Here is a 26725-nt window from a genome sequence, read left to right as displayed (position 1 = left end):
ATTCTACCCAACAATTGCAGAATATATATTCTGTTCAATAGCACAGTGAACATTCTCCAAGATATACCATATGATAGGCCACAAAACAAATCTTAACATATTTAAGAAAATTGAAATTATATCAAGTAATTTCTCACACTAGAGTGGAATAAAATTTGATATTAGCTCCAAAACGAACACTCAAAACCGTGCAAATACATGGAAATTAAATAACCTGCTCCTGAATGATCATTGGGTCAACAATAAAATCAAGATGGAAATTAAAAAACTTATTTGAATCGAATGATAATAATGAAACAACATATCAAAACCTCTGGGACACAGCAAAAGTGGTACTAAAAGGAAAGTTCATAGCATTAAATGCTTACATTAAAAAGTCTGAAAGAGCACAAATAGGTCACACCTCAGGGAACTAGAGAAACAAGAACATGCCAAACCCAAACCCAGCAGAAGAAAAGAAATAACCAAGATCAGAGCAGAACTAGAGGTAACTGAAACAAATATACAAAAATGCAAAAGATAATGAATTTTAAAAGCTGGTTATTTGAAAAGATAAATACCACGGAATACCATTCAGCCATAAAAATATGAAATAATGACATTCACAGCAACCTGGATGGAATTGGAGACCACTATTCTAAGTGAAGTAACTCAGGAATGGAAAACCAAACATTGTATATTCTCACTCGTAAGTGGGAGCTAAACTATGAGGACACTAAGGCGTAAAAATGATACAATGAACTTTGGGGACTTGGGGGGAAGAGTAGGAGGGGAATGAGAGATAAAAGACTACACATTGAGTACAGTGTACACTGGTCAGTGATTGGTACACCGAAATCCCAGAAGTCATCACTAAAAAAATTATTCACTTAAGCAAACACGACCTGTTCCCCAAAAACTTATTGAAAATAGATAAATAAATAAATAAACAAACAGATGTCTCTAAGCTTGCCAAGAAGCAGAATATTGTGACTCAAAATCAGATGTTTTTAAAAACCCAACAAAAATAGACCCCAACACGTTTAAGATAATGGAACTAGCAAAAAATAATTTTAAAAGAGCTATTATATTTTTGTACAGATATTTAAATGTTAATATAAATGGAAAAGAAAGCAATGGAATGCACACACACACACACAAACACACAAAAACTTAAATGAATTTTTCTCTGTTATCAGGAAAAAGCCGAGAATGTTTACTCTTGCTATTTCTATTCAATATTGAACTGGTTATTCTAGTTAGTGAAATAAAGCAAGACAAAAAGAAGCCTAGGTATACACTTGAAAAGAAAGAAGTAAATAACCTTTATTTGCGAAAGATGCAATTGTATGTGGAAAAGGTCTAAGAAATCTAATAAAGACTGCTGGAACTAATAACTGCTTTTAGCAAGGCCATAGAACACAGGAGAAATTTTAAAAATCATTTGTTTGACTATATGTCAGCAAGACACAATTTTTGCAAATCAACAATACCACTATCAAAAACATCAAAACACGAAGTATTGGATATAATTAATAAAAGTTGTTTAACAATTTTACAATGAAATATATAAATCATTAGAGTAATTAAGGATGGCCTAAATAAATGGATACTTTTACCATGTTCCTGTGTTGGAACATTTAAGTGTGGCAATTTGACACAAGGTGACTTATGGATCCAACACAATCAAAATCAATATATCAATAGATATTTTGTTTCTTTGTAGAAAAACTAACTTGTGAAAAATATGTATGACAATACAAATGTTTTAAAATAGCCAAGTCAATTTTGAAGGAATAAAAAGGACACATTTCTAGGACATAATTTGGCTGGTTTCAGAATTTACTGTAATGTTACAATCATTGACACATCTATGTTAATGAATTTTTGACCAAGGTGTCAAGGAAGTTACAAGGCAGGAAAGATAATCTTTTCAACAACTGATGCAGAAAAAACTAGATATCTAAAAATATTTAAAACAGGGAATGTTTCCTTTTACCTCATGTTATACACAATAATTTAACTTAATATGGATCACAGACATGAACGCAAAGGCTAAAATTGTAATATTTATAAAAAACAAACGAAAATACTTGGGAGACTATTCTTTTACAATTGACCATATTTCTGAGGCCAAAGAATCATGAATCAAAAAAATGATAAACTGGACTTCATGAAAATTAAATATATACCTTAAAGTATATGCATAAAATTTGTACATATAAACATCTACAAATGATGCATCTGTAAACTTCGTTTTAGAAAACATAGTACTAAATACAAGGGAAGATTTATGTTAATATGATCATTTGTGGAAGATCATTTGACGATGTGCATCAGGGTCTGAAATATCTTCATCCCTGTTTTTGTATTATTTCAAATTCTAGAAACTTATCCTAAAGAAATAAAGCAGAAACACTAGAAGGCTATTCAATATGGTATCACTGAAATAGAAAATATAAATAGTTTGAATTTACATGTATAACAGGAAAATCTGCTTTTGGTATAATGTTTTTAATAAAAAATTAAATAATTCAAATATAGAAATGTGTTTAAAGTATTTATATTTCATTTTTCTTATACAATAAAAACATTCATTTCATGAAAAGTTGGCAAAATACATTAAAAAATTACCTGTAATATGACTCCTTGGATATTAAGAATACTAACAATTTTCTGGAGCTTTATTGTAGATAATTATATAAACAATACAGGATAGATGTGTATGTATGTATAGAGATGTGTGCTTTTCATATTCTATTTCTTAAAATATTAAAAAGCCTTTATGGAATCTTAATATGGGTTATTTCTAGGAGATAGAAATCTTAGTGATTTTTGCTTAATGTTTTATCCATTTCTGTGTTTAAAAAATAAAATATGCAGTACTAGTGGAATAAAATAAATACAGATATAACTATGAAAATGATATACCTACATTAAGCAATAATATAGAGCAATTTTGTCAGATATACATATTTTATGTATATAAATACATGAAGTACATTTATATGTTTTGGGGTTTATCAGAAATAGCATTTCATTTTAATTACTAAAATGTTCCAGTTGTTCATTGCTGGTATATAAGCATATGATTGACTCATTCACTCTGACTTTTTATTCATTGTCCCTATTATGAACACATTACTTCCAGGAGTTTTTTAAATAGATTCCTAGTTATCTTTCACCTAGAAAATCATGTCACATTTGAATAGAAAGTTTTATTTCTCTTTTCTAATCTGTATACCTTTTATCTTTTTTTCCTTGCCTTATTGCACTGTTTTCAAGTGTGGTGTTAAATAGGAGTGGTGAGAGAGCACATTTTTACCCTATTTCTATCTTGAGTTTAAAACATTCATTCTCTCACCATTACTTATAATGTTAGCTACACATTCTTTTTAGATCTCATTTATTAGGTTAAAGAAATTTCTTTCTTGGCCAGGCATGGTGGCTTATGCTTGTAATCCCAGCACTTTGGGTGGCCCAGGTAAGTGGATTGCTTGAGCTCAGGAGTTCAAGGATCAACTTGGCCAACATAGTGAAAAACCCTATCTCTACAAAAAATACAAAAATTACTTGGGTGCCTGTCTGTAGTCCCAGCTACCTTGGAGGCTGAGGTGGGAGGATTGCTTGAGCCCAGGAGGCAAATATGCAGAGATTGAAGCGAGTCGAGATTGCACCATTGCACTCCAGCCTGGGTGACAGAGCCAGACCCTGTCAAAAAAAAAAAAAAAAAGTAAAGAAAGAAAGAAAAAGAAAAGAAATTTCTTCTTTCTCCTCCTAGGTTGCTAAAAATAATATTTTTCTTTCCTTTACACGAGAATGAAAATTTTGGTGAATTTTGTTAAAAGATTTTTCTATATCTATTGAAATAATCAAATGGTATTTTTCTCATATACTACGTAAATATGTCAAATAACATCAATTAATTTTCAACTAATAATTCAATCATATTCCTGAGTGAACTCCATGTGGTCATAATTTATTATCGTTTTTATGTATTGTTGAATTCAATTTAGTAATATTTTGTTAAATACTTTTGTAGCTATGCTCATGATGGCTAGTGGTCTTCTTAAAGTTTTGTCTTATTTTGGTATTAGAACAATACTGATATCAACTGTTGCCTCGTCTTCTATTTGCTGGAAGTGATCTGTAGAATTGATAATATTCCTTTTGACAACATGCATCACAAGCTCTTTTCCTATATTTTTTATTTGTATAAATTTAGGGAGCACAAGTGCAGTGTTATTACATTGATATATTGCATACTGGTGAAGTCTAGACTTTTAGTGCAACCATTGTCCTAGTAGTGTACATTGTACCCATCAAGTACTTTCTCATTCCTCACTCACCTCTCACCCTTCCGTCCTGCAGATGTCTATTATTCCACATTCTGTGCATGTGTATATATCATTTAGCTTCCAATAACAAGTGAGAACATGGTGTTTGACTTTCTGTCTCTATGTTATTTCACTTAATGATTGCTTTATTAAATGTTTCATAGATTTTACCAGTGCAACCTTCTAGGTCTTGGTGATGTGTCTTGGCTGTGTCCCCACCCAAATCTCATCTTGAATTGTAGTTCCCATAATCCCTATGTGTCATGGGGGAGACCCAGTGAAAGGTAATTGAATCATGGGGGTGGTTACCTCCATCCTGTTCTCATGATACTGAGCTCTCTTGAGATCTGATGGTTCTATAAGGGGCTTTTCTCCTGCTTAACTCTGCACTTCTCCTTCCTGCCATCATGTGAAGAAGGACGTGTTTGCTTCCCTTTCTGCCATGATTGTAACTTTTCTGAGGACTCCCCAGCATGTTAAACTAGAGTCAAATTAAACCTCTTTCCTTTATAAACCACCCAGTGGTGGGTATGTCTTTATTAGCAGTATAAGGACAGACTAATGCATTTGTTTTGACAGAACATAAAATTAAAATAGACATTTTTACCTAATGTATTTTGAAGATTTGTTCAGTGCATACATGTCTAGGATTATTATGTCTTTTCAGATAATTTACTCCTTTATTATGATGTAATGTCCTGACTTAACACTGATAGTATTTCCTGTTTGGAAGTCTATTTATTTTTTGTTCTGTAGATATATAGCTTTCTTTTAATCAATGTTTGCATGTTATAATTTTCTCCTTTCACTTTCAACATTTCTTTTTTATTAGATCCTTGTATCATATAGATTTGTTTTACTTCTTCTGTTGATGGTCTTTGTCTTTTAACTGGTTTGTTGAGACAATTGACATTTATATTTGTTATAGGAACTATTGTTTTAAAATTTATCATTTTGTTAGCAGTTCCTATTTTTTACTTGTCCTTTGTTTCTTTTTCAGCCATAGTTATTTTAGGTGGCTTGTCTGATTGTTCCACTATATGTCTTATTTCTGAGGCTGTTCTGACTAGTGTTTGTTCTCTTCAGTGTGTGCTTTTTCTTGCTGTATTTTTCTTTGTTTGGTTGGTTGGTTGATTTTTGTTTGTTTCTTTGTTTTTCCTGAGAAGGGGTTTTGCTTTTATTGCCCAGGCTGGAGTGCAGTCATGCAATCTCTCTCAACACACTGCAGCCTCCATCTCCTGGGTTCAACTGATTCTCCTGCCTCAGCCTCCCAAGTAGCTGGGATTAAAGGCATCTGCCACCACACCCAGCTATGTCTTGCATAAGATAGTAGATACTAATGTAAATGATTTTTATGCTTGAAGATTAATGCATGCACCATTCCTTCAGCTAGACTTTTAGTAGCTGCACTGAGTTAAGCTGTGTTGGTCTTATGCATATTCTCAGCATACCACAGGATTTCTCTAGTGATATTTGGTTTAGGGTGGAGACTGGGTTTCAGAGGTCATTTTCTCAATTTGTGCCCCCCTGCTGAAGATGGGTCTTCTTTTTTCCCCCAGATACAACTTTCTCCTTCAAATCTCCCAGCTGTACTCTACTATTATTTTTATTCAATAGTAGTTGACCTGATGGTGGGGCCTCTGCTAGAGTCTACTTCTACGTTCTGATGAAGCCTCCATCTTAGCAACTGGCTCTCAGGGCACATTTACACATGCACCTCTTTCAGCTGTGGTGCTAGGCGTAGTAAATATTTCTGCCTTTTGGTAGGTAGATTTTTTTTTTTTTTTTTTTTTTGCTTTCCTTCCCCTACTTGTACCTGTGTCCAAAGGTGAGTTAAAAATTCTTCTTCCACCTGGCACGGTGACTCATGCCTGTAATCCCAGCACTTTGGGAGGCCAAGACGGGTGGATCACGAGGTCAGGAGATCGAGACCATCCTGGCTAACACGGTGAAATCCCGTCTCTACTAAAAATAAAAAAAATAATAATAATAAAAAAAAGAAAATTAGCCGGGCGTGGTGGCGGGCGCCTGTAGTCCCAGCTACACCGGAGGCTGAGGGAGGAGAATGGCGTGAACCCGGGGGGCTGAGTTTGCAGCGAGCCGAGATTGCGCCACTGCACTACAGCCTGGGCGACAAAGTGAGACTCCGTCTCAAAAAAAAAAAAAAAAAAAAAAAAAAAAAAAAAAAAAAAAAAAAAAAATTCTTCTTCCTTCATGTAAAGGCACGTGGTCCATAAAAGAAATAGAGGAGACAGTCCTGTTGTATATTGGTAATAATTGCAGTTCCTTCTTTCAACTAATACCAAAAGAAAAGCTCCCTAAAAATTCTCCCTCATAAGCCCCAAAATACCTAGTGGGGATCAAGGAGAAAAGGCATGCAAAATTATGCAGACCTCCTTGTATCTGTGGCCTCTGGAGGTTTCATATTTAGTGTTCAGCAATTTATTTTTAAAAAGTCAGCTATATTTTCTTATTTACTTCTATAAAGTCCAGTGATGTCTGCACCGTCTGAGCAAAAGTTTGGATCCTATTTCTCTGTGCAAGCAGGTGACTTTTTCTAGATTTATGGTTATTTGGTTGCCCTGAGACCTCAATTCTCTGGTTGGCTTTAGAAAATACTATAATTTGCAGTTTTTCCAAGTTTTGTTGTTGTCATTGTTGTTTTAATATTGGGGGCCACACCATTTACAACTCTTTACGTCTCTGGGATTCATTATGTTTTTTTGATTGTGTTCACAAATTGTTATTTTTTAAGTTATAGTACAAGCTAACTTGATACATTAATAGCATTAATATTATTTAGAGAGCAGATAAGAAAAAGAAGTGAAAAAAAAAAAGAGGAATTGTGGTGCTTTATGGAACCTAGGAAGAGGAATAAAGATTAAAATATAATTTCTAATGTTTTCCATAATATTGACAAATAGAATTTCCACTAGTAACTATGAAAATATTTTGTTCCAATCTTTGTAATTCAGAATTATAATAGGTGATTTCACTGTGGCTAGTTATTAATAATAACCTTGTACTGCCAGTAAACGTTAACTGATGCCTGTTGTTCCCTTTGAAATGGAGAAAGAAACTGAATCAGTCATGAGCATGAGAGAGAAATTCCTCATCCATATAGCAAATTTAGCACCATTCTCTCATAGAATCCTGTATTGAGAAACAGAGATCCTGGTCACTTTGAGAGACAATGTTGTACACTTTCATATTGTCCTAAGGCAGTTTCTATTTTTATAGCTTTACCCAACATTCATCTGACTTTAAACTGGGACACCAACCCTCTGATAGTCTTGCTCAACATCCTGATTTCCTTTTCCTGAGTAGCAAAGAACAGTTGTAAATTTAACCTTCCACTGCCTACCTCAAAGTAATCATATACGGTGATCATTTTTTAAACTGTGGTCCAGTTTAATTTTCCATAATATGAAATGGTCAACAAACCAAGATATGACATACTCTCTGTCTACATTCTTACGAGTTTTTTTACATAAACGGGATTTTGTTGATGTGCAAGAAGTACAGTCTCAGTTTAAAAAACATGCTACAGATTTTCAGCCTTGAAAGTAACATTTAGGGCACAGGAATAATACACTGAAGCTCAATGCATATCCCACTATTTTTCTTTCTGTTTCTCTCTTTTGTCTTTTTTTCTGGCCAAAATCTCATCATCTGAATTACATTACGATGAAAACTATGTCTGTAATGTACCAGATATAATGTCATTCATTTTGGAACAAATAAATCTAGTGAGATTATTGAATTTATGGAAATTAGTCAAGGCTTTGATTCTGATGTTGTCTCTACCCTATTTGGTGTGCGAGCTTACTTTTATGATCAAATGAAAAGTATATTTAAAGTCAAAGAAACATTAGGAGAACAAAAACGAAACCTTCAAATGTCGGTGTAAGTGAGTCTGTACACTTGCTTAAACTGGTTTCTAAGTCAGTCTTCTCATACAGGTTGTAGTAGTGAACTGCCTTTGCTGTATATTTGTGTCTGAATATTTTAACATGTTTACTACTTTGGTGTTTGCATTTTGTGGTCATGTGAAAAATATTATGACAATTTGGATTAGGTTTTCATATTCTTAAACATTTCATTTTTTTTTTTTTTTGTTATTGAACTAGTCATTCCTGTACTATAGATTCTGATTTTGAAGCTCAAATCATTTCTTGTAAATATATTCTTATTTACATTCCTATCTCTACCAAAAGAGTGAATCCTTTGATTTTTTTTTTTTTTTTTTTTTTTTTTTTTTTTGAGGTGGAATCTCACTCTGTTGCCAGGGCTAGAGTGCAGTGGCGTGAGCTTGGCTCACTGCAACCTCTGCCTCCCGTGTCCAGGCGACTCTCCTGCCTCAGCCTCTGAGTAGCTGTGACTACAGCTGCGTGCCACAATCCCCGGCTAATTTTTGTATTATTAATAGAGATGGGGTTTCATTTTGTTAGCCCGATGGTCTTGATCTTCTGTCCTCCTGATCCGCCCAACTCAGCCTCCCGAAGTGCTGGGATTACAGGTGTAAGCCACAGTGCCTGGCTATAAATCCTTTGACAATTGTACAAGTGCTATGCCAATTAAAATCCTAGCCTTTTATAGATTGATAAAAATGTATATGTAAAATAACTTCATTTAGTACAATCTTTACTATAATCTAATGGATATATTTTTTATCAAATGGATATTTTTATATATTTTTTTATCAAATGGATATTTCTAAGTACATTGAAAACTAACAGTATAAAAGCTAATTCCTATACCACATATGATAATAATATGATAAAAGTAATGCAAAATTTATCATCACTGAATTGGATTTAAGTATCAGATCCACTTCTGTATCTCTATGAACTTGATAGTCATATATTTTTTCAAGAGCCTTGGTTTTCTTATCTGCAAAGTTTTTGATAATAGCATTGCCCTCCTACTTCACAGAATTTCATGACAATCACCTTACACAATGTAGGTGAATGAATAGAATTTAAATGCATATTCACCTTGTGTATTTTCATTCTTTAAATTATTATTATTATTTATTATTATTATTAAATTATATAGATAATGAATAGGTCTTCTCTGAATATTTACTTGTCTAATATCTACTTGTCTATGTGTTTATTTGTATATTATAGTATTAGTATATATATAATACTATAATACTATATTATAGTATACTATTATATATAAGCAAGCTGAATATTGCTTATATATAAAATATACAAAACATAATATTTATCAGCTAATATCAAGATGGTAAACTTAAACACAACCTGGTGATCATATTAAATGTAAATTATTTAAAACACCAATTTAAAAGCATGTATTTTAGATTGAACGGCTAAAAAACCCCCAAATATATGCTGCCCCCTGCCCAAAAAGTATTTAAAATATAAAGGCATAAATGAGTTGAAATATTTTAAATGGAAAAATTATATCATGCTAACAGTCAACTATTAAACTGTTGCAAATAAGACTAGAGTGGTTATATGAAATTTATCAAGGTTCAGGAGTGTCATTTCATAATGAGTTCAATTTATCTAGATGGTGTTAAAGTTTGAACAGTTCATATACCTTATAACAAAGCTTCAGAATATACGATATGAAACAAAACTAATGGCGCTGAAAGGAGAAATGGACAAATTCACAATTATAGTTTTCAACAACTTCCCAATAATTGATTCAACAGGAAGACAGAAACTCATAAAGCATATAGAAGACTTGAATAATATTATCATCTACCTGTAATAATTGCTATTTATAGAAAACTCCAGCTAGCACCAACAGAATATACATTTTCCCAAGTGCATGCAGAACATTTAAGATGGATTATATTCTGAGTGATAAAATAAATCCAATAAATGTAAAAGTATTCAAATTGTGCAAAATATATTCTCTGACCCAAAGGAAATGAATGTAGAAATCAATAAAATACAATTTAATAACACAGAAAATGTCTGAATATGCAAAAACCCAATACACTTCTAAGTAATCCACAGGTCAAAGAAAAAAAAGATTCTTAAATTATAAAGCATTTAACCAATTAAAATAAAAACACTATGTAATATTTTTTCTTTCATTACAGGTCAATAAAATCAGATACTAATAATAGTAAAATAAATAAAAAATTCCCCACCATTTGGAATTTAAAATGATTGTTAAAAAAATTGTAAGAGAAATTAGAAAATATTTTGAACTAAAAGACAAAAAAACTTCAACATAACCAAACTTGTACATAATGGGAAATGTTATAGCTTTAAATTCTGTGTTAGAAGAGACGGTTTTCAAATTTTATGAAGTACACTTAAACTAGAATAAAGCTAGATGAAAACCCTCAGCAAACAGAAAGACAGAAATAGGAAAGACCTACGCAGCAATTACTGAAATAGTAAAAAGAAAAGCAACAAACAAAGTAATATAATCAAAAGGTAATTTTTTTTTCAAAAAATTCACTAACATTATGAAGTATCTAAAGATTAGGAAAAATAGTCAGAAAGAAACATCAGTTACCTCTATCAAACATGAAAGAAGTGTCATCATTATAGGCCATTCAAAATTAGAAGGATAATATGAGTCCCATTCAATATGCAACACAAATATATGCCAATAAATTGGTTAAATAAAATAAGAAACCCTAAAAGCATTTTTGAGTAAATTTATAAATTAATTTTAAAATGTACAAAATAACTAGAATAGCTAAGGCACTTTTGAACAAGAATAACAAAATCAGAATACTTTATCTAATTTTAAGATTTATTATAATAGTTACTGGAATCAAGAGAGATTGGTATAGCCATAATCATAGCTATATAGATAAATGCAACAGAATACAAAATCCGTAAATATTCTGCCCTCATGTGGTCAATGGCCAACTGACTTTTGGCAAACGTGCCAAAATAATATAATGGAAAAAGATAATCTTTTCATAAAATGCTATTTGAACAACTGAATATCCATATGAGGAAGGGGAAAATGTAAAGTCTTACTCTCTCTATAAAAATTATCTTAACAAGTATTACAGGTCTAACTCAATATGCTCAAACTATTAAAGTTTTAGGTGAAAACACAGAAGAAAATCTCTGTTACATTTAATTAGCAATAGTTTTTAAACAGGCCACATTATACACAAGCAGAAATTAAAGTAATAAAATGAATTTCAGGAATAGAAATATATTTGCTAGGAAGAGATATATTTAAAACAAAAATGAAACAAACAAAAACAAGACAGATGCTAGAAGAAAAACATTTTTAAGAAGAACATATTCAAACCAAGTGTTTATATCTACAATCACTAATAAGAAATAAAACAATCCAAGTGAAAATGTACAAATAATTTAACACATCAGAAAGATACAAATTCATACTACAAGTGAATATCACAACACACCAACTAAAGAGACTAAACAAAAAACAATAGTATCTATTGTTGCAGGGAATTTGTAGTAACTGGAAATTTCGTATGTTGCTGATGGGAATGAAGCAATGTACAACTTCCTTTAGAAAAGAATATCGCATTATCTTATAAAACGAAATACACACTTATCCAAAGGACAAAGCAGCTTCACTTGTAGATATTTATGTAAAAGCAGCTTCACTTGTAGATATTTATGTAAAAGCAGCTTCACTTGTAGATATTTACATAAGAGAAATACAAATATACATCCACAGAAAAACATGTACATAAATGTTCACAGTAGCATTATTCAAAATTATCAAAATCTGGAGGCAACACAAATTTCCATTCATTTGTGAATGCATACACATATTGTGTAGGTCTGTCCCGTAAAATACTACACAGAAATAATGCAGCAACATTAATCAATCTCAAAAACATCATGGTAAGTTAAAGAAATCAAACAGAAATACTATATATGAATCTGCTTATATGAAATTCTGGAAAAAAACACAACTTTGTGAAAGAAAGCAGATGGATTTTGTCTGAGGTGGTGGTTGTGGGGTAAGGACTGGATGTAAAAGGACATCAAAAAACTTTATTTAGAGTTTTAATACCTATGATGTCTTCATGATTAGACACAATTATAAAAATTTCTCAAGCTGCACATTTAAAATTTGTGAACTTAATTGCATATAAATAATATATTAGTAAAAATTATAGAATAGGACAAAACAGAAAAAAATCTCCCAATATATGTCTCCTCACTGGGGAGGCCTCTTCCAATTACTCTGTTAAAATGTTTACCTTTATGCCTTAGAAAGCTAAATGTTGTGAGTCTCCATCTCTGCAGTTGGTCTCTGCTCTGTTTGTGGCCTGTATACATCACTAAATAGTTCCTCTGTATTTTTATTTTACAATAATGAAAAAAATCTAAATTACTGATTAATATATTTGTAAGTTTAGATATTGTAAAATTATGAATGTTGAGGTGGCAACCAATATAAAAACTCTCATTTCAAAAGGTAGTAAATGAGCGAACAATGTTTTCCCAGATCAGCATTTTTGCCCCACAGATTTTTGTTTAGTTTTTGGTCAGAAGTGGGTCAACTAAAGAAAGTCTGCAAACACTGGTCAGTTCTTTCCTATGGTCCCTCATTGAGTACATAGGTATGGCCTTGTTAAGAATGAGAGAGATCCCATCTGAGGGACATGGGACATTCCTCTAGTAAAGGCAGGGCTTACTGAAGGCTGACTGTATGGCACACTAGCAAAAAAAAAAAAAAAAAAAAAAAAAAAAAACTCAAACAAATTTACAAGAAAAAAAAACAAACAACCCCATCAAAAAGTGGGCAAAGGATATGAACAGACATTTCTCAAAAGAAGACATGCATACAGCATACAGCCAACAGACACATGAAAAAATGCTCATCATCACTGGCCATCAGAGAAATGCAAAACAAAACCACAATGAGATACCATCTCACACCAGTTACAATGGCTAGAACTTAAATAATAATAATAATATTAAATAAATTTAAAAAAAAATGCCTCTAAAGTGGGCCTTCGACGAGAGTGGATTACAGCTTCTGACTGTTACAGCTTCTGACTAAAAAGGGAGATGGTAAGGAGAGCTGAGATAAAGAAATAAATCCCTTTAAGGTGCCCTAGACCTTTACAGGTTTTGCAGACAACCTCTGAAGAGAGATGAAAGGGAAAGGTGAGGAAAGTATTTCAGAGATACTCTGTGCCTACATTGAGTACAAAGAAGCCATTAGTGGAAGGCTGAGGGCAGGGCAAGAGAAGTAGGTAAATCCCCCTCAGGCCTATACTGTTTGAAGCAAAATGATCCTTTGAAGACTCAAACAGGGTAGCAGGGTGACATGAGATCACCTAAAGAATAAAATGTGAAGCTGGAACTGGAGATGTAAGAGACGTCCTCAAAGATTTAGAAATGAAAATAAACACCTGATGCCATACTCAAATACTGAGAGTCAGTGGTGAACTAAATCTAACTAAAGTTTAAATTCTAATTCTAATACTAGTGGCCTGATGAAAAGGAGAGTGTTATTTTCTGGGAGTAATTATTTTATTGTAGGTTAAAGAATTCTCTTACATAAAATTTCATGCTTACAGTAAAACATTAAGGGTAAAATGTAAAAGCTATAATGAGCTGTTCACGGTCAAATGACAAAACAGTCAATACAAGCAAAAACAAAAATGAGCCAGATGGTGGAACAATCAGAGACAAGCTTTACATGTATAATGATGATGTCAAATAATTTAATGGCAAAGTAAACATAAAGAGCTAGGCAATATTAGCAGATAGGTGGAAACCATGAAAAGGAGTTAAATAGAAATGTTAGGAAAAACATGCAATGTTAGAAAAGAAAAAAAGAGGGTTAATAGCAGAATAGATTCAGCTGAAACATAGTACGGAGATCTTGAATATGGATTCATTAAAATTATTCAAAATAAATAAAGTAAAAATTAAACCTAAATATAAATTAAATGCCGAAGATATGTGGGACTATATCAAGGAGTACAACATATGTGTCATTGGAGCTGTAGAAAGTGGAGATAAAGAAAACAGACCAGATCAAATTGAAGTAAAAATGGAAGAAAATTTCCAGAAATGGTTAAATATGTCAAGCTCAAATTCTAAGGCATTTAGTAAACTCTGAGTTAAAAAAGAATAAACAACAACTAGAAACATCATAGTCTATCCATTTAAAACCAAAGATACAGAGTACTAAAAGTTGACAGAAGGGCTATAAACACATTACACAGAGGGAGATCATGATACAAGATGATGGTTGACTTCTCATCAAAGACATATGGCATCTGTAAAATGCTGGAGAAAAGGACAACCTATCTTTGTCCTTAAAAAAAGTTTGATATCCATGCAAAACATTGTTTATAAATAAAGAGAAAAGACATATCTTGATAAAAGATGGTCATGTAAAATATACAAAAAGTTGTTCTTAAAACTCAACAAAAACAAAACAATGCAATTAAGAAATGGGCAAAAGATTTGAACAGAAAATGAATCAAAAAACAATATGCAGATGGGGTAGGAAGAGGGCATTTGGAAACTCTGTACTGTCTACTCGTTCTTTCTACAAAGCCAAACCTGTTCCATTAACTAAAACATTCAAAAAATTAAGGGAAAAGTTAAAATAATTTCTTACAAAAGAAAGCTGTACGAATTAGTCTCCAATGACCCCTAAAAGACATGCTAAAAGAAAGTCTTCAGGTTGATTGGAAATAACACTACTGGAAAAAAAGGATGACATGCACTAGAAAAATAAATAAATGTGTGTGTGTCACATGTATATGACAGGCAGAAATAAGATGGTGGTCTGGGTGCAGTGGCTCACGTCTGTAATCCCAGCACTTCGGGAGGCCGAGGTGGGTGGATCGCTTGAGGTCAGGAGTTTGATGCCAGCCTGGCTAGCATGGCAAAACCCCATCTCTACTAAAAATACAAAAATTAGCTGGGCGTGGTGGCAGGCACCTGTAATCCCAGCTACTCAGGAGGCTGAGGCAGGAGAATCACTTGAGCCCGGGAGGTGGAGGTTGCAGTGAGCCTAGATCTCGCTCCATTGCACTCCAACCTGGGTGACAAGAGTAAAAATTCCGTCTCAAAAAATAAAAAAAAACAAGATAATGAAAAAGATATGCTATTTATGTAAACAGTGAGTCCAAAAAATAAAGGCATATGTTCTCTGATGATTACAGCATTAAATTAGAAGTAATTTATAACAAGGTATTAATAAAATTCCTAAGTAAGTTAACATTTACAAATTTGCTTATAAAATACCATGATATAAAATTATGAAGAATTTAGAAAATATTTTGTACTGAATGATTAGGGAAGCATAACATAAATCTCTGGGTTGAAGTTAGGCTGTGGTTATTAGAAATGTATCATGTTAGTAATTAACTTTTAAGTGAAAATGCCTCATATTAGAAAAAAAAAATTATCTAAGCTTCTAATTTAAGAAGCTGGGGAAAGAAAAGCAATTTAATCTAAAGACAGGCCATCACAGAAATATGTGTAGAAATCAATGATATAAAACAATTGAGATTCAATTTTTAAAGATTAAATCGATGTTGATATTTGATGAGATTAATAAAATTGATAAGGCCATAGTAAGACTCTCCATGATGCTAAAAGTAAAACATACAAATATCAGGATCAAAATATTCTACATACATTGAAGAGATAATAAAAGGATACTGTAAGCACTAGGCTCACTGTGGATACAACCATTGTAGACTATAAACCTCAAATACATTTTATTGGGTGAAAAAACTCAAAGATATGAGAAAATATGTACAATGTAATTTCATTTACACAAATTCTAACAAGAGGCAAAGCTAATCTGTGGTGATAGTAATCAGAAATTTGTCGTCTCAGAGTGAGTAATTTACCGGAAGGTGTCACAAGAGGACTTACTGAGTGATGATAATATGCTTTGTAATGTTTTGGGTGGTGGATATATGTGCTCATTCAGGTATTAAAACTCATTAACTGGCATCCTAATACTTTGGGAGACCAAGACAGGCAGATGGCTTGAGTCTAGGAGTTCCAGACCAGCCTGGGCAACATGGTGAAACTCCATTGCTATTAAAAAAAAAAAAAAAAAAAAAAAAATTTCCGGGGTTAGTGGTGCACACCGGTAGTCCCAGCTACCTGGGAGGCTGAGATCTGAGAACTGCTTGAGTCCAGGAGGCGGAGATTGCAGTGACCTGAGATTGTGCCACTGCACTTACTGTACTTCAGCCTAGGTGACAGAAGGAGACCCTGTCTCAAAACAAAAAACAAACAAACAAAAAATCCTCATTAACTGAAACACTTAAGATCTTTGCATTTTGTATTATGTAAATTGTACCTCACCTTAAAAAAAATGTTTTTAGTTAATTCCACCTCACTTTCTTCCATTATGCACCATTACTTGTTTGTCTCATAGGTATTAATATTCGTGTTTTATTTTTCCATTAATATTTCCCAATTGTGTGTTAAAGTTTGTATACGTGTGTGTTTTCAACAGAGTCAAAGTTGAAGCAATAAGAGGAAAGAGTATTTTTAGTTTTAGAGGCCCAAAACTGTGGATGACTCTCTTTGCTTTACTCAATTTGACTTGATATGGTATTTATTAGATACTTAACTGTGATTTTTAAGATAAAGATTGATGTATGTTTAAGAAACATATTTCTGTAAGATGTCTTGATATTAGAATTAAACCCTGATTGATTTTTTCTTTATTCCTTAGAATTACTCCAGTGCTACAATAATAATAGTCTTATTAAAGAAATTAGAATTAATTAATTGTATATGCACATAGACATCTAAGTCTTTGGTTGGCTAATGGCTTTTTATTTAATAAGTACAACGAAAATGGTAAAGAAATATATCTAGCCCTGTTGTTAACAATTACAAAGGTCCTGTTTTCCTATATGAATGGTAATGATTCCACTGAACTGCATAACTATTGTTCTCATTCTCCTCACAGCTGGCAGATGATATAGTAGAGACAGTCCTAATTACCTGACGGTCTATGAATAAGCAAGGGAAAGATCAGTAGTTTGGTGATTTAATCACTGAATAAAATTAGTGTAGGACCCATTAATTTCCTTTTATGTACAAACTACCATAAAAAGGCTCTTTAAACTGATTTCAGCATTATTACTACTATTTAGAAATTTTAAGTAATATTATCTCATAGCATTTTTCCCCAACAGCAAAAACTGTTGAACACTTTCTCTGCTGGAAATGTTATTGAGGAGCTGTTTAAATTACTGAAGCATTTAAAAAATCAACATAATTGAAGTATAATGTACCACTTTCAAGTATATATTTTGATGAGTTTTGAGGAATTTATACATCTTTGTAACAACCACACAATAAAGAAATAGAACATTTCTGTTGCTCTTGTGCCATCTCGGTCAATTCCACCCCTCCAGACTTAGGCAACCACTGATATGCTTTCTGTTCCTATATATTCTGTTCCTATAGATTATTTTAATAGTGTTTCACCCCATTTTCTCTCACCTAGTAAGACCCTCTTTCAAGAATAATGAAATTAACAAAAGTTATATCTGACATCCAAATAGATTTTCCTTTTTCTTAGAAATCATAGAATACTTTCTTCTTTCTCATCAGTCATCTAGCAGCTTTGAATGGCCCTATTATAAAATTGAAAGTGAATTTATAAACATTCTATTACAAATTAGTTTCACTGTATAGTCCAAACAGTAATTATTTGACAATTATCTATGGGGCGTGTACCATGTTTTAGTCACTCATTCAGATGGTGGTGTACAAAATTAGGAAAGATGGAAACAATATCTGCTAAAGCAGATGGCCTCAATCCCCAGGGGCCACTGCCTGTTAGGATTCTTGCCGCACCGTACAAGGTGAGCGGTGAGCGAGCATTGTCCCTGAGCTCCTCTGCCTTCTGTCAGATGAACAGCAGCATTAGATTTTCATAGGAGTGTGAACCTTATTGAGAACTGTGCATGTGAGGGATCTAGGTCCCACACTCCTTATGAGAATCTAATGCCTGATGATCTGAGGTAGAAGTTTTCATCCTGAATCCAACACCCTGTCCCCACCATTCTGGAAAAATTGTCTTCCATGAAACTAGTCCCTGGTGTCAAATAGGTTGGGGACTGCTGTGCTAAAGGACAGGAAGCACAGCTGGAGATTATCATGCAGGAAGATTAGTGAGCACAGGGACTATGGGGTACACGCAGGAGAACTCATTTAGATAGTACAGTACTATACTATATGAGAAGTGTAGTCTTCTAGCTCATGAAGAATTTTTGAAGGGAGTGACATCTAGTCTGAGAATTCAACAAATTAAAAGAATTTGCAGGGGAAGATGGCAGGAAAATAACTTCAGTTAGAAAGAAGAAATTGAGCAACAACGAAGAGCCCAGCATTCCACTGAAGGCCAAAGATAAATTACAGATGAGACCTCTTAAAATTTGCCTTAAGGGATTTGTTCTGAGGATCACAGGAAGCCATTGAAAGTATTTAAAGGGTAGTGACATCATTATATTTTATGTTTTAGCAAGATTATTATCGCTTTCATGAGGGAAATTGATCATAGTTGTGCAGGGTAATATATTTGTCAAAGATACTGTTAGTATAATCCATGGTATAGGTTTTGAGAGAAGCAGATGTCTTTGAACACATTTAAGAGCTAAAAATCTGCAGCAATTGAGTACTGATTAAATATGTGTAGAGAAAGAGAAAGCAGTGTTTTTCAATTTGACAAAGGAATGAGAGATTTCATTATTTCTTGAACTGGGAAACCCGGTAGATGTGTACACTTTGAGAAGCCTGCATAATTTGTCAAATAAGTGAAAAGAACATCCATATACCTTTTACCCAGATCCACCAATTAAGTTTGTCATCCCCCTGTTACACACGCACACACATTTGAAAGTTGTAGATACCATACTACATGCCCTAAACACTTCAACACATATCCCCTAAGAATATATTTTCTACAGCATTATAGTTATCAAACTATTCAAGAAATATGAGTACATTACTTTTATCTAATATGCTATAGTCCATATCAAAACTACCCAACTGTTCCAAATATGTTATTTATAGTCATTGAATTTATCTTCTACACACACACACACACACAATTTCTTATCTAGATACAGCAAATCGTGGTAAAATTTTTCTCTCTATTTGGTAACACTTAGACTTTTCAAATTCTCATGAGGTCCATAATTTTCTTAGAAAAACAAATTTTGTCCACTTTCAGAGAGTAAGAGTGATAGTATACTTTGGACAGAATAGAGATAGAGTGAACTGAACCCTAAGAATCTTCATAAAATATTAAAAATATTAAAAGTTCATGCACAGAGTTTCACAACTTTTCTTTTGTTTTAGATTTTTTAATATATATTAACAATCTGTCTTCCTATCAGACATTTGCGTTAGGTGTAGCTCTTTTCATGATTTTCTGTTCCAGCATAAATCTTTCAGTTTTAACAAGAATTGTGATTCACGAACTAGATATTATTATTATTGTTTTGTTCAAGCAATCAAAGCTATATAGCATTCCATGGGGTTCTCTCTCTCTTTCTCTCTCTCTCTCTACACACACACACACACACACACACACACACATACACACACAAAAAAACCATAATTTAGGAGTTGGAGGGACATTGATAATTTTAAAATATAACATTTAATAATGTAATTTTCAAATGACATAATACTTATTTTCCTTATGAATGGATGGAATCTAGCCATCTATACATTTACTCAAATTGAAAGTTACCTCCTTGGCAGATTGGAATACAATTACTTCTAAAGTTTTTAAAGGTTTCTACATTAGACTTGGGGAGTCTCAACCTGGAAAGGACACTGGTATAGAAGAAGGAAATGAGTCTGTAGAATGGAATCTGACACTATGGATTGCTTATATGTTGTGTATTTCTTTACTTGTTAAATGAGGACATTATAGGAGAAATATTTTAAGGCTCTTTTATATAATAATTTCATTGTAGAAATTTATAAAAGCTTGAAGGCAAGTTGTGTTTTGTGCTGCTATATCTCAATTTAGTTCTTCCTTATGGGTTCAACAAAGTTAAGTGAATTTTCAGAGTCATGGTGTTACAGAAAAATACAGGTCATGATGTGCTCAAGTCCATTCCCTGAATCAAATTTAAACATATATTATTATATTCCATCTTGCAAAAGTATTAAAATCTCTCCTCGTTTTAATTCTATTGCTTTTGATCTTGCTTATGTAGCTTTTTCTCATAATAGTAATTGACAAAGTGAAAAATATATAGAAATGGCTTCCAGCAACATGGATGACTAACCTGATCAAAAACTTCATGTTTGAAATGCATAAAAATACTGTGAAAAATATAAATTACCACTTTAAGATGAAAGTTAAGTTTAAGAGGAAACAAGAAACCCTGGACATGAAGAGTAAACTCAAACTGGGAATGGAAAACTCATGACTTAACTTGAAAGTGACCTGGATAATAGAATAAAATTGGAATCACTCTACCAACAAAAGTCTGGATTTTTAATAAGGAAAGATGCAGTCTTAACCCTTCAGAGCTAAAACTGTAACTCTTACGTAAGGACTGTCCTTGATTAAAATAAAATTACTAAGGAAACTGTATTCAATAGAGAGAAGTGAAAAGTATGATTGTCTTCCCAGGTCTCCGAGAGAGAGTTTGGGGTTTGGGACAGAGAGTGCAGATCTCTAATAAAATGATTAAACCCTAGAGTAAAGATGCATGAAGTTGTGGGACCCAAATGTCCAGATGTATATTTTATTATCCAAATGTGCAGTAATCTCATGACTATAAATTAGTGATAAAATAAAAATAGTTTCAGTTAAAGCTCTGGGATACCCGTACAATTAAACTTGAACTACTCTATAGAAGCTTTTCCATAAAGTAGGTCATAGAGGACTTGGTCAGGGAAACAAACACAAACTAAGCCTTCACTAAAGAAGAACTTACATATAAAACTTTGCAATCATAAGAATTATCAATTCACTCTAAGGTGAAGTCAGCAGAAATTACAAACAGAAGAATTAGTAATCCCCAAATTGATATAATGAAACTATTTATAAGAAATGTGATTAAAGAATAGAAAAGAATAAAATTATCCCAAAATTTATAATAAAAATAATTATAATGAAAGGAGGAAATATTACAGAAACCAAAAGAACAAAAGCGCTTGATAAAAACTACACAGATCTTGTAGAAAAATCTCCATCTCTCTCTATATTCTTATTTATGTCTGTATGCCTCTATAAACATTTACCCATATGTGTGGCTATATGTAATTGATATTAAATAATGAGTGGGCAATTGAACAGCATTATACATAGCTGAAGAGGAGAAAGTTTACAGGTAAAGTTTAATGTGAATCTGAGGAAATTATGTAAACTAGATAAAGAGAAGGAAAATATGAAAAAACATTTAATTAACACGTTTTATCTCTGAGTGTAAAAGATAAGAAAGATATAACATTCACAGAGATAAGAGAGGAAAATTTTTTATAATTAAAAAGAAATCAGAAATGTCTAGATTTAAGAAGCATAGATAAGTGTTTATCAGGATTAGTGGACACAATCTTATCTCTACAAACATCAGAAAGTGAGCGTCAGAAAGTGAGCACCAAAAAGTGAAAACTAAATTTCAAAATCAAACTTCACAGAAAAGGAAGATTATGTACACAGGAGGTACAAATTTAACAGACTTCTTATCATAAAGATATATAGATAAGAAAACCAAAATGATACATGTAACATGTGATGGAAAAATAGTTATCAAAGGATAAATCTGTTGCTCATTATCATCAGCCAAAATGAGGATAAATTAAAGAGAGCTTAATGAATAGAAAGAAATCACCACTTAGAGGTTTCCATTGAGTAACTAACATTAGATATATTTATTTAAAAAATAGCTGAACACAGAAAAAATGAAATATATAATACAACGGGAAGCACATGTCTTGATAATCTGATAATAATTAGGTTTAAATAGCATTAGAATTAAAATATTGTATTAAAAGGACATGGAAAATGAAATAATTCAATTAAAAAATTTAAGCTCCTTATAATTTTCCAGAGAGGATGAACAAAAACTGTAAAAGAACAAAACTTACTTGTAAACAGATATGCTAGGATTCTCAGATATAATAAAAATTGAAAAGCCATATTCTCTTAAAAAAAGTATGCATCCTCAGTATATTCTTGTATTTTGCTAAAAAAATAATGAACATACAACTTTCAATCTATTAGTTGAGGAAAAACTAGAACTTTTTTAAAAAGAAAGTGTGTGAATATGTATGTTTTGGAGGTAGGGACAAAATGTTTAAATAAATTTGATGGAAAAACTAAAAAGAGAAAAAGAGAACAAGGAACAGATAAGGAGGGTAAATAGAAAACAAGACTATAGATATTAATTCAAACATGTAGCAATCAATATATTAAATGCTACATGCTAAGAAATATTTTTAAAGGTATATTTGAGAGAGAAAGTAAGAGAAACCTACAATATGTCACAGACTGGAAATAAAAGCATTAATAGATATATATTCTCAGATTATAATAATAATAACAATAATAGCAACAGCAACCAAATAAATCTGTTGTAGTAATATTAAACTGATGCTAATTGGCTATTTGGTTCATTAGTTGATGCTAAAATAAATAATATGTAATAAATATAAAATAACCTTTATATAACTAGCAATAGAGACTCAAAATACTCCAAATAAAAGTTTACCAAATACAAAGAATAATGAAAACAGAAGCCTTTTGGGAGATTATAGCATAATAACTCATAATTTCATTAGAATAGGTTGCAAAGAATGTGGATATAAAATATTCAAAATATCAAGAAAATAGCTGGTTTTAATTATAGGCTGCAATTAAGTTTTAGAGAACATTTTCTTTTCAAACTCACAAGCATCATCTCCAAATATTCATTGAAGGGGTGGCCTGCCCCTCCACACCTGTGGGTGCTTCTCGTTAGGTGGGACGAGAGACTTGAGAAAAGAAATAGACACAGAGACAAAGTATAGAGAAAGAAAAGCGGGGCCCAGGGGACCAGTGCTGTGTTTTCAGAGGACCCACACTGGCACCGGCCTCTGAGTTCCCTTAGTATTTATTGATAATTATCTTTACCATCTAAAAGATAGGGGAGTAGCTAGAAAATAGGATCATTGTAGGGAGGAAATCGGCAGTAAGACATATGGACAAAAATCCTTGTAACATGGATAAGTTTAAAGGAAAATGCTGTGCCTTGAGATGCATATGCAAACATCTCCATAAACCTTTTAGCAGTATTGCTCCAGCAAGCCCCACCTTATTCCTAAAGGCGGTCTTCTCCTTACTCAGTAAACAAAGCACACAATGGGTTTTACCCGGAGATGTTCCAATCCCAGGGAGGGGCAGGAGACAAATGTTTTTCTCTTTCTTGAGATTTAAGAGAATGGTGATGACCTTTAACCACAAGCAGCCTTTAGGCACTTGTTTAACAAATCACATTCTGCACAGCCCAAAATCCTTTTAACCTTAAGTCACCACAGCACATGTCTCTAGCAAGGACAAAGTTGGGGGTAGGGTCACAGATTAACAGCATTTCAAATACAGAACTAAATGGAGTCTCTTATGTCTACTTCCTTCTATATAGACACAGTAACAGGCTGATCTCTTTCTTTTCCCCACATTCATCACTTACTAGCTTACAATGAATATCTTAAAAATGTCAAAATGTTTATTTTATATTGCAGAAAACTAGCATAATACTTACACATGTTTGCAATAGTAATAATGGTAACAATAATAATAATAAACTACACTTAAATTTCATTGAGATTATAGTAAGTGTACTATATTTATCAGTATCTGTAAATCTGGATAATAAATAGTTTGCTCAACCACATATAAAATCATATCATTTATGTGCTTCTAAAGTATATGATATGACACACTGTATCATTTACATAGTAAGTGAAGAGAAAATAAATATTCCAGTTTCCAAGTACTGCTCATGTCTGTGTAACGAAGTGGTTTGGAAGAGAGGAGGACCACTGGATGTTGCTCTGTAATATTTCTATAATATTGCACTTAAAAGAAAAAATCTCAAGTAGATTTGTCAGTATATTAATATTTGCCAATTCTACATAAGGATATGTGTGTATTATGTTTTTCTCTAATTTTAAAATATTTTAAATACAAATTTCATTAAGTAAGTGAATTAAAGAGAATCTTCACATAAGGCAAAAGTCATTATCATCATCATGTCCATTTTATGGTTAAAGGGACTGAACAGTGCAGAATAGCTCAATAATTTTCAGTGCAGGATAGTTAAATAATTTCACGTATGTTCACCTAGCAAGTGGAAAACATCATTTACAAGGGTAACACGTTAGAATTCAAATACAAAATGATAGATTTCAAATTTCAAGATATTTTCACCATACCAAATATTCATTTAACCTGTTATTAATCTTTTACTTTTTCTTACCTGATAGGGAATATTTTGTATACACTGTATAGGAATCACATCATCAAAATAATAATGGTATTTTTATTTTATTATTGTTATTATTTTTTAATCTTTCTTTTTTTATTATTATTATACTTTAAGTTCTAGGGTACATGTGCATAATGTGCAGGTTTGTTACATATGTACACTTGTGCCGTGTTGGTGTGCTGCACCCATCAACTCATCAGCACCCATCAACTCGTCATTTACATCAGGTATAACTCCCAATTCAATCCCTCCCCCATCCCCCCTCCCCATGATAGGCCCCAGTGTGTGATGTTCCCCTTCCTGAGTCCAAGTGATCTCATTGTTCAGTTCTCACCTATTTGTGAGAACATGTGGTGTTTGGTTTTCTGTTCTTGTGATAGTTTGCTGAGAATGATGGTTTCCAGCTGCATCTATGTCCCTACAAAGGACACAAACTCATCCCTTTTTATGGCTGCATATTATTCCATGGTGTATATGTGCCACATTTTCTTAATCCAGTCTGTCACTGATGGACATTTGGGTTGATTCCAAGTCTTTGCTATTGTGAATAGTGCCGCTATAAACATACATGTGCATGTGTCTTTATAGCAGCATGATTTATAATCCTTTGGGTATATCCCCAGTAATGGGATGGCTGGGTCATATGGTACTTCTAGTTCTAGATCCTTAAGGAATTGCCATACTGTTTTCTATAATGGTTGAACTAGTTCACAATCTCACCAACAGTGTAAAAGTGTTCCTATTTCTCCACATCCTCTCCAGCACCTATTGTTTCCTGACTTTTTAATGATTGTCATTCTAACTGGTGTGAGATGGTATCTCATTGTGGTTTTGATTTGCATTTCTCTGATGGCCAGTGATGATGAGCATTTTTTCATGTATCTGTTGGCTGTAGGCATGTCTTCTTTTGAGAAATGTCTGTTCATATCCTTTGCCTACTTTTTGATGGGGTTATTTGTTTTGTTCTTGTAAGTTTGTTTGAGTTATTTGTGGGTTCTGGATATTAGCCCTTTGTCAGATGAGTAGATTGTAAAAATTTTCTCCCATTCTGTAGGTTGCCTACTCACTCTGATGGTAGTTTCTTTTGCTGTGCAGAAGCTCTTTAGTTTAATTAGATCCCATTTGTCAATTTTGGCATTTGTTGTCATTGCTTTTGGTGTTTTAGACATGAAGTCTTTGCCCATGCCTATGTCCTGAATGGTATTACCTAGGTTTTCTTCTAGGGTTTTTATGGTATTAGGTTTAACATTTCAGTCTCTAATCCATCTTGAATTAATTTTCGTATAAGGAGTAAGGAAAAGATCCAGTTTCAGCTTTCTACTTAGGACTAGCCAATTTTCCCAGCATCATTTATTAAATAGGGAATCCTTTCCCCATTTTTTGTTTTTCTCAGGTTTCTCAAAGATCAGATGGCTGTAGATGTGTGGTATTATTTCTGAGGACTCTGTTCTGTTCCATTGGTCTGAATCTCTGTTTTGGTACCAGTACCATGCTGTTTTGGTTACTGTAGCCTTGTAGTATAGTTTGAAGTCAGGTAGCATGATGCCTCCAGCTTTGTTCTTTTGACTTCGGATTATCTTGACAATGTGGGCTCTTTTTTGCTTCCATATAAACTCTAAAGCAGTTTTTTTCCAATTCTGTGAAGAAACTCATTGGTAGCTTAATGGGGATGGCATTGAATCTATAAATTACCTTGGGCACTATAGCCATTTTAATGATATTGATTCTTCTTATCCATGAGCATGGTATGTTCTTCCATTTGTTTGTGTCCTCTTTTATTTCACTGAGCAGTGGTTTGTAGTTCTCCTTGAAGAGGTCCTTTATATCCCTTGTAAGTTGGAATCCTAGGTATTTTATTCTTTCAAGCAATTGTGAATGGAAGTTCATTCATGATTTGACTCTCTGTTTGTCTGTTACTGGTGTATAAGAATGCTTGTGATTTTTTTTTTTTTTTTTTTTTTTTTTT

Source organism: Piliocolobus tephrosceles, chromosome 5, assembly GCF_002776525.5.
Source record: "Piliocolobus tephrosceles isolate RC106 chromosome 5, ASM277652v3, whole genome shotgun sequence".
In the NCBI taxonomy this organism is placed as follows: Eukaryota; Metazoa; Chordata; class Mammalia; order Primates; family Cercopithecidae; genus Piliocolobus; species Piliocolobus tephrosceles.
Note: the sequence above shows the minus strand (reverse complement) of the source record.